The following is an 11982-nucleotide window of genomic DNA, read 5'->3' as shown; positions in this document are numbered from 1 at the left end:
GAAGATTGGAGGGTGGCAAATGTTGCGCCTTTGTTTAAAAAGGGCTGCAGGGAAAAGCCTGGGAACTACAGGCCAGTGAGCCTTACATCTGTAGTGGGTAAATTGTGAGAAGGTATTTTGAGAGACAGGATCTGCAGGCATTTAGAGACACAAGGACTGATTAGGGACAGTCAGCATGGCTTTCTGAGTGGAAAATCATGTCTCACAAATTTAATTGAGCTTTTTGAAGGGGTAACCAAGAAGGTAGATGAGGGCAGTGCAGTTGATGTTGTCTACATGGACTTTAGCAAGGCCTTTGACAAGGTACCGCATGGTAGGTTGTTGCATAAGGTAAATCTCACAGGATCCAGGGCGAGGTAACTAAACGGATACAAAATTGGCTTGATGACAGAAGCCAGAGGGTGGTTGTAGAGGGTTGTTTTTCAAACTGGAGGCCTGTGACCAGCAGGGATCGGTGCTGGGTCCACTGTTATTTGTCATTTATATTAATGATTTGGATGAGAATATAGGGGGCATGGTTAGTAAGTTTGCAGATGACACCAAGATTGGTGGCATGGTGGACAGTGAAGAAGGTTATCTATGATTGCAACGGGATCATGATCAATTGGGCAGTGGGCTGACGAATGGCAGATGGAGTTTAATTTAGATAAATGCGAGGTGTTGCATTTTGGTAGATTGAACCAGAGCAGGACTTACTCAGTTAAAGGTAGGGCGTTGGGGAGAGTTATATAACAAAGAGATCTAGGGGTACATGTTCATAGCTCTTTGAAAGTGGAGTCACAGGTGGACAGAGTGGTGAAGAAAGCATTCGGCATGCTTGGTTTCATCGATCAGAACACTGAATACAGGAGTTAGGACATCTTGTTGAAGTTATACAAGACATTGGTAAGGCCACACTTGGAATACTGTGTACAGTTCTGGTCACCCTATTATAGAAAGAATATCATTAAACTAGAAAGAGTGCAGAAAAGATTTACTAGGATGCTACCAGGACTTGATGGTTTGAGTTATAAGGAGAGGTTGGATAGACTGGGACTTTTTTTCCCTGGAGCGTAGGAGGCTTAGGGGTGATCTTGTAGAGGTCTATAAAATAATGAGAGGCATAGATCAGCTAGATAATACCTTTCCCCAAAGGTAGAGGAGTCTAAAACTAGAGGGCATAGGTTTAAGGTGAGAGGGGAGAGATACAAAAGAGTCCAGAGGGGCAATTTCTTCACACAGAGGGTGGTGAGTGTCTGGAACAAGCTGCCAGAGGTGGTAGTGGAGGCAGGTAAAATTTTTTCTTTTAAAAAGCATTTAGATAGTTACATGGGTAAGATGGGTATAGAGGGATATGGGCAATTGGGACTAGCTGAGGGCTTTAAAAAAAAAAAGTGGCATGGACAAGTTGGGCCGAAGGGCTTGCTTCCACGCTGTAAACCTCTATGACTCTAGCAGGATGATCTCAATTATCACAGCAACTGGAAGGATACTGTCCTCCTTCCATCAATGTGAGGGACGGAGTTCAAATTCTAGTCTCCCACTTATCTCAGAAACAGTTCCAGAACTGGGAGGGACAAGGACGCAACGGAGACCGTGGGGCAGGGAAACAGGTGTCATTAAAGACCAAAACCCATCCTTAAATTGGAGGAGCCTCTGAAATCTACAAACACTCCAAGCTACATCCCACCACCCCCAAAGTGTGGGACAGGCTCACTCCAACATTTGATTCATAATCGCACTGCTAACACAATAAACTGACCTGAAGTACTTTGGGGTGAAAAATGGTGGCGAGCAGGGAGGGGAGAAAAGTGAAGAAAATTAATCTAAAAAGCAGACAAAGGTAGGACTTAATTTGAGGGACAGACAGAAATAGAAACAAAAGTGTGAAAGAACTTGTATTTCTATAGCTCTTTTCTTGGGCCAAGATCCCAAAGTGCTTTACTTAATGAAGTATTTTACAACAATGACTAGGCTGAAATAATGTTGGAAACAGGGCACCATGTGTGGACAGCAAACTCCCACAAACAGCAGTGATAATAACCAGATAATCCATATAGCCAATGGTGGTCAAGGTATAAACATTGGCTCGGGCAACAGGAAGAATTCACATTTCTCAAAGAACTCTTGCATCTACACGAGCACATTAGTTTAGTGTCTCATCCAAAGACAGCATCTCCATCAGTGCAGCACTCCCTTAGTTCTCCACTGTCAGCCTAGATTTAATTTTAATTCATTCATGAGATGTGAGCCAGCATTTATTGCTCATCCCTAATTCCCTTGTGAAGGTGGTGGTGAACTGCCTTCTTGAACTGTTGCAGTACATGTGGTGTAGGTACATCCACAGTGTTGATGTAGATGGGAGGGAGTCCCAGGATTTTGACCCAGCAACAGTGAAAGAACAGCGATACATTTCCAAGACTTGATGTTGAGTGGTGGTGTTCCCATACACCTACTGCCCCTGTCTTTTTGTATAGTAGTGGTCATGGTTGTGGCTATTTAAGTAGCCTTGGTGAGTTCCTGCAGTGCATTTTGTAGATGGTACACACTGCTGCTACTGTGGAGGGTGTGAATGTTTGTGCATGGGTTACCAAGAGGCAGGCTTATTGTCCTGGATGGTGTCAAGCTTCTCGAGTGTTGTCGGAGCTGCACTCACCCAGGCAAGTGGAGAGTGTTCCATCAGATTCCTGACTTGTGCCTTGTAGATGGTGGACAGGCTTTGGGAAGTCAGTAGCTGAGTTATTCGCTGCAGGATTCCTAGCCTCTGACCTGCTCTTGTAGCCACAGTATTTAAATGGTTTGTCCAGTTCAGTTTTTAGTCAACGGTAACCGCACAAGATGTTGATACTGGGGGATTCAGTGATGGTAATAATATTGAATGTCACAGGGTGATGGTTAAGTTCTCCCTTGTTGGAAATTGTCATTGCCTGGCACTTGTGTGAAACAAATACTTATTTACCACTTGTCAGCCCAAACCTAGGCATTGGCCAGGTCTTGATGCATTTGGACATGGACCGGTTCAGTATCTGAGGAATTGCAAATGGTACTGAACATTGTGCAGTCACCATCGAACAACCCACTTCTGATCTTATGATGGAAGGAAGGTCATTGATGAAGCAGCTGAAGATGGTTGGGCTCAGGACACTACCCTGAGGAACTCCTGCAGCTGAGATGATTGACCTCCAAACACCACAACCATCTTCCCTGTGCCAGGTATGACTCCAACCAAGGAAGAATTTTTCCCCCCGATTCCCATTGACTCCAGTTTTGTTAGGGCTCCTTGATGCTGTCAAATGCTGCCTAGATGTTAAGGATAGTCGCTCTCATTTCTAGACTTCAGCTCATTTGTCCATGTTTGAACCAAGGCTGTAATGAGGTCAGGTACCCTGGCAGAACCCAAACTGAGTGCCAGTGAGCATATTATTGCTAAGCAATTGCCCCTTGATAGTGCTGTTGATGACCCCTTCCATCACTTCACTGATAACCGAGAGTAGACCGACAGGGCGGTAATTATCTGCTTTGGATTGTCCTGTTTTTCTTTGAGTACAGGACATACTTGGCAATTTTCCACATTGTAAGAAGTCTAACAACACCAGGTTAAAGTCCAACAGGTTTATTTGGTAGCAAAAGCCACTAGCTTTCGGAACAGGCTGTTCCTTCATCAGGTGGGTGGGAGTTCTGATCACAAACAGGGCACAAAGACACAAACTCAATTTACATGAATAATGATTGGAATGTGAGTCTTTACTGCTAATCAAGTCTTAAAAGGTACAGACAATGCGAGTGGAGGGAGCATTAAGCACAGGTTAAAGAGATGTGCATTGTCTCCAGACAGGACAGCTAGTGAGATTTTGCACATCCAGGCAAGTTGTGGGGGTTACAGATAGCGTGACATGAACCCAATATCCCAGTTGAGGCCGTCCTCATGTGTGCGGAACCTGGCTATCAGTCTCAGCTCAGCGATTTTCCACATTGCCAGGTAGATGCCAGTGTTGCAGCTGTACTACAAAGAACTCAATTATCTTCATCAGGATTTCCAGCAGACAGGATGCATTTTGAACATGCTGTCAGGATGAACACCATTAGCCTGTTTTTTTCAAAACTTCAAGTCCTTTTTGCACCACCCACCAACCTGCATCAATATTTGCCTGCCTTTTTCACAATGTGCAAGCTTCATTTAAGAGATTTTTGGAGGAAACTTCATAGTCAAAGTACTAAAATTGACACAAAGTTTATTTATTAGTCACAAGTAGGCTTACATTAACACTGCAATTAAGTCACTGTGAAAATCCCAGTGTTTCAATTTGATCTGGCAAATTTCAAACGGTAGCTGGAAAGTTCCAAGCCTGGACCCTCTGTTTCATTAGAAAACCTCTTTTACTTTAGAGCGACCTGCAACCTTTCCTCCCCACAGCCTTCTACCTCCAGGCAGCAAGACAGGTGCTGTTGGAATGCAGTGGCTTTTTTTTTTAATGTTGCCATGGGGATTAGGCCCGAGGCCCAGGAACGAGCTGGGCCAATTCTTTAATAAAACACCTGCACTCAACAGGAAGGCAACTTCAATAGAATTAGGGCACAAACAAGAAAGCTAATAATAGGATTAGTAGTGTCCTGCTTTAGGAGTTTAGGAATTAGATTATTTAACCAGTTCGACCCAGCTGCCACAGCACAAGCCTGCGGCCTACAGCAGTCAGACAATTGTGCAACCATTTCTGGATTTTTAAAAATTCATTCATGGGATGTGGGCATCTTTGGCTGGGCCACCCCTAATTCTCCTTGAACTGAGTGGCTTGCTCAGTCATTTCAGAGGACAGTTAAGAGTCAACCACATTGCTGTAGGTCTGGAGTCATATGAGACGAGGCCAAGTAAGGACGGCAGATTTCCTTCCCTAAAGGACATTAATAAACCAAATGGGCTTTAAATTACAACTGACAATGGTTTCATGGTCATCATTAGACTATGAGTGGCACAGTGGTTAGCATTACTGTCTCAGTGCCAGGGACCCAGGTTCAATTCTCGATTTGGGTCACTGTATGTGCGGATTCTGCATGGACTTCCTCCGGGTGCTCTGGTTTCCTCCCACACTCTAAAAGCCATGTTGGTTAGGTACGTTGGCCATGCTAAATTCAGTGTACCCGAACAGGCACCGGAGTGTAGCGACTAGCAGATTTTCACAGTAACTTCATTGCAGTGTTAATGTAAGCCTACTTGTGACAGTAAATAAACTTTACTTTAAATTCCAGATTTTTATTGAACTCAAATTTCAACATCAGCCATGGTGGGATTCGAACCCTGGCCCCCGGAGCATTACCCTGCGTTTCTGGATTACTACCCCAGTGACAATATCACTATGCCACTGCCTCCCCTTATATACTTGGTAAATACTGGAGTGTGTGATACTTGCAGCAAACACTTTCATTTATATTAACAAAGTAGAATGTCCCAAGGCATTTCTCGGGAAAGACTTTTCTCGAGAGATATTAGGACAGGTGGCCAAAACTTTAGTCAAAGGGGTTGGCTTCAGGAGCATCGCTATGGAGGAGAGTTAAAGAAACGGAGGGGTTAAGGGAAGGAATTCATAGCTTGGGTCTTCAATGTAGTCACTCTGTGCTCTGCCACATGCTCATTCTTTGCCCTGCACCTTGAAATGAATCTGTTGTTGAAACGAAGCATTCTTTTGCTTACACAGGGGTCATTGTCTAATTACAACTGGTCTTGATTTGACTGCAGGCTACACACCTGATTTCTATTTCCCAATGTCACAGGAGCTTTCAAGATGCCAATAATTAAACCTAAGTGAACTGCAATTTCGTTGTTTCAAAGATTCGCTTAGGGATTTTGAAGAATACTCAGGGCAGGTCTACAAACCAGGAAACGTTTCCAAATTTAATACTCCCCAGGGAAAAAAAATGAGATACTAGAAACCTCAAACAGAATTGTAATCCCGTTGGTTTTAGCTTCTTCAGCTGGTACATAGCAGTATTGGAGTTCTCTCTCGATGTTACTATTTGCTAACGGGATTAGAGATGATCTCGCATTGCAGCAGGTTAGAGACCAGTTCAGTGGCAGTACTGAAGTAGGTCACACTCAGTGGATTAGTGACAAGCATGCCTTGATAACTAATGTCAGAAGGAATATTAGCATTCAGCGAGTCTCTCAAACATATTAAAGCATTCCAGATGTCGTGTGTTACTCTGAAGAGCAAGCACAGCAGCCATTTTGTGTACAAGTTGTCAAAAATAAGGAGATAAGTGTGCAGATCATGTGTTTGGAGATATTGTTGAAGCAGTAACATTGGCCAGGACACCAGGCTCTCTCTTTGCACTTCTTCATATAGAACACGCTGTTTTCCTTTACACACGGCCCAGAGGGCAGACTGACCTGTTGTTTAACTTCTCACCCGATCAGAAACTTTTGATTCAGATGAAAGGAATACCAACCGAGGCAACAGCCATTTCAGTGTTAATGTGTGGAGAATGTTGATGATATGCCCACATACACTTGCCTTTTATTGGAAGCTTTCGAAATGAGCCAAATATTATTTCCTTTTTGTAAAGAAAACTCTGTTCACTAATGATTGTTTAAACTCAGATATATTTTATTTTTACTGAGCTATAGAAGAACATGAAATATTTGAAATGTGGCCAAACTGTGGAAGGTGCCTGTGTGTTTAATCCAGAGTTTGAAGGCGATTGATTCACCAACAAGCACAATTCCCAAGACCAGTTCACTTGAATTATTGCAGAGGTAATTAACAACCTAACAAAAGGGGTTTCAGTGGAATAGCAGGGGCATTTTTTGATTATTCTGGCCTATCATTTCGACTGAGAGAATACATTACAGGAATGGAACATTGTTTGAATGTCCATGATTCACACATCACCTGAACCAAGGCAGTAAATTGGAATTCTCAATACACAGGGCATGAGGCAGGGGAGAGCAGGCGGGCAGAAGGGAGAGAGGGCGCGCACAAAGGGGAGAGAGGGCGCGCACAAAGGGGAGAGAGGGCGCGCACAAAGGGGAGAGAGGGCGCGCACAAAGGGGAGAGAGGGCGCGCACAAAGGGGAGAGAGGGCGCGCACAAAGGGGAGAGAGGGCGCGCACAAAGGGGAGAGAGGGCGCGCACAAAGGGGAGAGAGGGCGCGCACAAAGGGGAGAGAGGGCGCGCACAAAGGGGAGAGAGGGCGCGCACAAAGGGGAGAGAGGGCGCGCACAAAGGGGAGAGAGGGCGCGCACAAAGGGGAGAGAGGGCGCGCACAAAGGGGAGAGGGGGGAGAGGGGGGAGAGGGGGGAGAGGGGGAGGGGGGAGGGGGGAGAGCGGGCGGGCGCAAAGGGGAGGGGGGCAGGTGCAAAGGGGAGAGGGGGAGAGGGGGCGGGTGCAAAGGGGAGAGGGGGGAGAGGGGGCGAGTGCAAAGGGGAGAGGGAGGGGGGGAGGGAGGAGAGGGGGCGGGCGCAAAGGGGAGAGGGAGGGGGGAGAGGGGAGAGTGGGTGGGCGCAAAGGGGAGAGGGGGGAGAGGGGAGAGTGGGCGGGCGCAAAGGGGAGAGGGGGGAGAGGGGGCAGGCGCAAAGGGGAGAGGGGGGAGGGGGGGAGAGGAGAGAGCGGGCGGGCGCAAAGGGGAGAGGGGGGAGAGGGGAGAGCGGGCGGGCGCAAAGGGGAGAGGGGGAGAGGGGGCAGGCGCAAAGGGGAGAGGGGGAGAGGGGAGAGGAGAGAGCGGGCGGGTGCAAAGGGGAGAGGGGGGAGAGCGGGCGGGCGCAAAGGGGAGAGGGGGGAGAGGGGGTGGGTGCAAAGGGGAGAGGGGGGAGGGGGGAGAGGGGGCGGGCGCAAAGGGGAGAGGGGAGAGTGCAAAGGGGAGAGGGGGGGGAGAGGGGAGAGCGGGCGGGCGCAAAGGGGAGAGGGGGGAGGGGGAGAGGAGAGAGCGGGCGGGCGCAAAGGGGAGAGGGGGGAGGGGGAGAGGAGAGAGCGGGCGGGCGCAAAGGGGAGAGGGGGGAGGGGGAGAGGAGAGAGCGGGCGGGCGCAAAGGGGAGCAGAGAGGAGGGGGAAAGGGAGCAGAGAGAGGAGGGGGAAAGGGAGCAGAGAGAGGAGGGGGAAAGGGAGCAGAGAGAGGAGGGGGAAAGGGAGCAGAGAGAGGAGGGGGAAAGGGAGCAGAGAGAGGAGGGGGAAAGGGAGCAGAGAGAGGAGGGGGAAAGGGAGCAGAGAGAGGAGGGGGAAAGGGAGCAGAGAGAGGAGGGGGAAAGGGAGCAGAGAGAGGAGGGGGAAAGGGAGCAGAGAGAGGAGGGGGAAAGGGAGCAGAGAGAGGAGGGGGAAAGGGAGCAGAGAGAGGAGGGGGAAAGGGAGCAGAGAGAGGAGGGGGAAAGGGAGCAGAGAGAGGAGGGGGAAAGGGAGCAGAGAGAGGAGGGGGAAAGGGAGCAGAGAGAGGAGGGGGAAAGGGAGCAGAGAGAGGAGGGGGAAAGGGAGCAGAGAGAGGAGGGGGAAAGGGAGCAGAGAGAGGAGGGGGAAAGGGAGCAGAGAGAGGAGGGGGAAAGGGAGCAGAGAGAGGAGGGGGAAAGGGAGCAGAGAGAGGAGGGGGAAAGGGAGCAGAGAGAGGAGGGGGAAAGGGAGCAGAGAGAGGAGGGGGAAAGGGAGCAGAGAGAGGAGGGGGAAAGGGAGCAGAGAGAGGAGGGGGAAAGGGAGCAGAGAGAGGAGGGGGAAAGGGAGCAGAGAGAGGAGGGGGAAAGGGAGCAGAGAGAGGAGGGGGAAAGGGAGCAGAGAGAGGAGGGGGAAAGGGAGCAGAGAGAGGAGGGGGAAAGGGAGCAGAGAGAGGAGGGGGAAAGGGAGCAGAGAGAGGAGGGGGAAAGGGAGCAGAGAGAGGAGGGGGAAAGGGAGCAGAGAGAGGAGGGGGAAAGGGAGCAGAGAGAGGAGGGGGAAAGGGAGCAGAGAGAGGAGGGGGAAAGGGAGCAGAGAGAGGAGGGGGAAAGGGAGCAGAGAGAGGAGGGGGAAAGGGAGCAGAGAGAGGAGGGGGAAAGGGAGCAGAGAGAGGAGGGGGAAAGGGAGCAGAGAGAGGAGGGGGAAAGGGAGCAGAGAGAGGAGGGGGAAAGGGAGCAGAGAGAGGAGGGGGAAAGGGAGCAGAGAGAGGAGGGGGAAAGGGAGCAGAGAGAGGAGGGGGAAAGGGAGCAGAGAGAGGAGGGGGAAAGGGAGCAGAGAGAGGAGGGGGAAAGGGAGCAGAGAGAGGAGGGGGAAAGGGAGCAGAGAGAGGAGGGGGAAAGGGAGCAGAGAGAGGAGGGGGAAAGGGAGCAGAGAGAGGAGGGGGAAAGGGAGCAGAGAGAGGAGGGGGAAAGGGAGCAGAGAGAGGAGGGGGAAAGGGAGCAGAGAGAGGAGGGGGAAAGGGAGCAGAGAGAGGAGGGGGAAAGGGAGCAGAGAGAGGAGGGGGAAAGGGAGCAGAGAGAGGAGGGGGAAAGGGAGCAGAGAGAGGAGGGGGAAAGGGAGCAGAGAGAGGAGGGGGAAAGGGAGCAGAGAGAGGAGGGGGAAAGGGAGCAGAGAGAGGAGGGGGAAAGGGAGCAGAGAGAGGAGGGGGAAAGGGAGCAGAGAGAGGAGGGGGAAAGGGAGCAGAGAGAGGAGGGGGAAAGGGAGCAGAGAGAGGAGGGGGAAAGGGAGCAGAGAGAGGAGGGGGAAAGGGAGCAGAGAGAGGAGGGGGAAAGGGAGCAGAGAGAGGAGGGGGAAAGGGAGCAGAGAGAGGAGGGGGAAAGGGAGCAGAGAGAGGAGGGGGAAAGGGAGCAGAGAGAGGAGGGGGAAAGGGAGCAGAGAGAGGAGGGGGAAAGGGAGCAGAGAGAGGAGGGGGAAAGGGAGCAGAGAGAGGAGGGGGAAAGGGAGCAGAGAGAGGAGGGGGAAAGGGAGCAGAGAGAGGAGGGGGAAAGGGAGCAGAGAGAGGAGGGGGAAAGGGAGCAGAGAGAGGAGGGGGAAAGGGAGCAGAGAGAGGAGGGGGAAAGGGAGCAGAGAGAGGAGGGGGAAAGGGAGCAGAGAGAGGAGGGGGAAAGGGAGCAGAGAGAGGAGGGGGAAAGGGAGCAGAGAGAGGAGGGGGAAAGGGAGCAGAGAGAGGAGGGGGAAAGGGAGCAGAGAGAGGAGGGGGAAAGGGAGCAGAGAGAGGAGGGGGAAAGGGAGCAGAGAGAGGAGGGGGAAAGGGAGCAGAGAGAGGAGGGGGAAAGGGAGCAGAGAGAGGAGGGGGAAAGGGAGCAGAGAGAGGAGGGGGAAAGGGAGCAGAGAGAGGAGGGGGAAAGGGAGCAGAGAGAGGAGGGGGAAAGGGAGCAGAGAGAGGAGGGGGAAAGGGAGCAGAGAGAGGAGGGGGAAAGGGAGCAGAGAGAGGAGGGGGAAAGGGAGCAGAGAGAGGAGGGGGAAAGGGAGCAGAGAGAGGAGGGGGAAAGGGAGCAGAGAGAGGAGGGGGAAAGGGAGCAGAGAGAGGAGGGGGAAAGGGAGCAGAGAGAGGAGGGGGAAAGGGAGCAGAGAGAGGAGGGGGAAAGGGAGCAGAGAGAGGAGGGGGAAAGGGAGCAGAGAGAGGAGGGGGAAAGGGAGCAGAGAGAGGAGGGGGAAAGGGAGCAGAGAGAGGAGGGGGAAAGGGAGCAGAGAGAGGAGGGGGAAAGGGAGCAGAGAGAGGAGGGGGAAAGGGAGCAGAGAGAGGAGGGGGAAAGGGAGCAGAGAGAGGAGGGGGAAAGGGAGCAGAGAGAGGAGGGGGAAAGGGAGCAGAGAGAGGAGGGGGAAAGGGAGCAGAGAGAGGAGGGGGAAAGGGAGCAGAGAGAGGAGGGGGAAAGGGAGCAGAGAGAGGAGGGGGAAAGGGAGCAGAGAGAGGAGGGGGAAAGGGAGCAGAGAGAGGAGGGGGAAAGGGAGCAGAGAGAGGAGGGGGAAAGGGAGCAGAGAGAGGAGGGGGAAAGGGAGCAGAGAGAGGAGGGGGAAAGGGAGCAGAGAGAGGAGGGGGAAAGGGAGCAGAGAGAGGAGGGGGAAAGGGAGCAGAGAGAGGAGGGGGAAAGGGAGCAGAGAGAGGAGGGGGAAAGGGAGCAGAGAGAGGAGGGGGAAAGGGAGCAGAGAGAGGAGGGGGAAAGGGAGCAGAGAGAGGAGGGGGAAAGGGAGCAGAGAGAGGAGGGGGAAAGGGAGCAGAGAGAGGAGGGGGAAAGGGAGCAGAGAGAGGAGGGGGAAAGGGAGCAGAGAGAGGAGGGGGAAAGGGAGCAGAGAGAGGAGGGGGAAAGGGAGCAGAGAGAGGAGGGGGAAAGGGAGCAGAGAGAGGAGGGGGAAAGGGAGCAGAGAGAGGAGGGGGAAAGGGAGCAGAGAGAGGAGGGGGAAAGGGAGCAGAGAGAGGAGGGGGAAAGGGAGCAGAGAGAGGAGGGGGAAAGGGAGCAGAGAGAGGAGGGGGAAAGGGAGCAGAGAGAGGAGGGGGAAAGGGAGCAGAGAGAGGAGGGGGAAAGGGAGCAGAGAGAGGAGGGGGAAAGGGAGCAGAGAGAGGAGGGGGAAAGGGAGCAGAGAGAGGAGGGGGAAAGGGAGCAGAGAGAGGAGGGGGAAAGGGAGCAGAGAGAGGAGGGGGAAAGGGAGCAGAGAGAGGAGGGGGAAAGGGAGCAGAGAGGAGGGGGAAAGGGAGCAGAGAGAGGAGGGGGAAAGGGAGCAGAGAGGAGGGGGAAAGGGAGCAGAGAGGAGGGGGAAAGGGAGCAGAGAGGAGGGGGAAAGGGAGCAGAGAGGAGGGGGAAAGGGAGCAGAGAGGAGGGGGAAGGGAGCAGAGAGGAGGGGGAAAGGGAGCAGAGAGGAGGGGGAAAGGGAGCAGAGAGGAGGGGGAAAGGGAGCAGAGAGGAGGGGGAAAGGGAGCAGAGAGGAGGGGGAAAGGGAGCAGAGAGGAGGGGGAAAGGGAGCAGAGAGGAGGGGGAAAGGGAGCAGAGAGGAGAGGGAAAGGGAGCAGAGAGAGGAGAGGGAAAGGGAGCAGAGAGAGGAGGGGGAAAGGGAGCAGAGAGAGGAGGGGGAAAGGGAGCAGAGAGAGGAGGGGGAAAGGGAGC

At 52.4% G+C, this 11982-nt stretch overlaps 1 protein-coding gene across 1 annotated transcript in view; it reads right to left on the bottom strand.

Annotated features, from left to right (window-relative positions):
* Positions 1-11982, bottom strand: part of coro7 (coronin 7) — a 144640-nt gene that overhangs the window by 86994 nt on the left and 45664 nt on the right. The window lies entirely within an intron of this gene.

This window comes from Mustelus asterias, chromosome 23 (genome assembly GCF_964213995.1).
Source record: "Mustelus asterias chromosome 23, sMusAst1.hap1.1, whole genome shotgun sequence".
NCBI classification, from domain to species: Eukaryota; Metazoa; Chordata; class Chondrichthyes; order Carcharhiniformes; family Triakidae; genus Mustelus; species Mustelus asterias.
The sequence above is the reverse complement of the archived record's forward strand: the minus strand, read 5'-3'. Positions and strand labels throughout refer to the sequence as shown.